The following is a 725-nucleotide window of genomic DNA, read 5'->3' as shown; positions in this document are numbered from 1 at the left end:
GATCAAGGGTTGCGTAAAACAAAATTAAAAACCCCTTTTAAGCCCGGTGGGCCCCCCGTTTTACCATTAACACTTTTATTTGAATTAAATGACGCGTTTTTATTCCATCTTTTGGAGGGAAAAAGGCGCAAACCGCCCGGTTGGCAAGGGGAGAGGGATGGAAAGGTACCGAAAAATTGGTGTTACCTTCTTTTTAAGGGCCGAGGTGGGACTTACCACCTGATTTAGGCAGTTAAGGGACCAGAGTGGGGAAAAATATTTTTCAGGGAAACCCGGTCCCCCTGGAGGAGGCAAAAGGGGAAATGGGTTATTTCGTAACCCAGGGGTGGGGGAAATTATTTATTTAGTTTGGGAAAAACCCCGCGGGGAAAAGACACCGGGGTTTTCTAAAAAAGACGGGGATTTTGGGGTTATTTCTAATTTTCCAGGGTGGTGTGATTTTTTAAATTCAAAAACCATTGGGGAAAGGGTGTCTGATCGAAAATTTTGTTTTTCTTAAGCTTCAGTAATTTCCTACCTTTTTTCTATTTCAAATTTGTTCTGTAAAATTAGGTATGATGGGAAAATTTATTAAATTTTCGTATTTATTTACTGATTTTTTTATGGCAGGTCCGAATTTCGCAATAATGTTAAAGAAAATATGGAAGGTTTATATGCCTTCGTTGGGGTTGGGTGGTTTATCAGCCCCTTTTGGTTTTTTTCGGTCTCCTGCCCCCCCCCCCCCC

Source organism: Penaeus monodon, chromosome 29 (genome assembly GCF_015228065.2).
Source record: "Penaeus monodon isolate SGIC_2016 chromosome 29, NSTDA_Pmon_1, whole genome shotgun sequence".
Taxonomy (NCBI): domain Eukaryota; kingdom Metazoa; phylum Arthropoda; class Malacostraca; order Decapoda; family Penaeidae; genus Penaeus; species Penaeus monodon.
The sequence above is the reverse complement of the archived record's forward strand: the minus strand, read 5'-3'. Positions refer to the sequence as shown.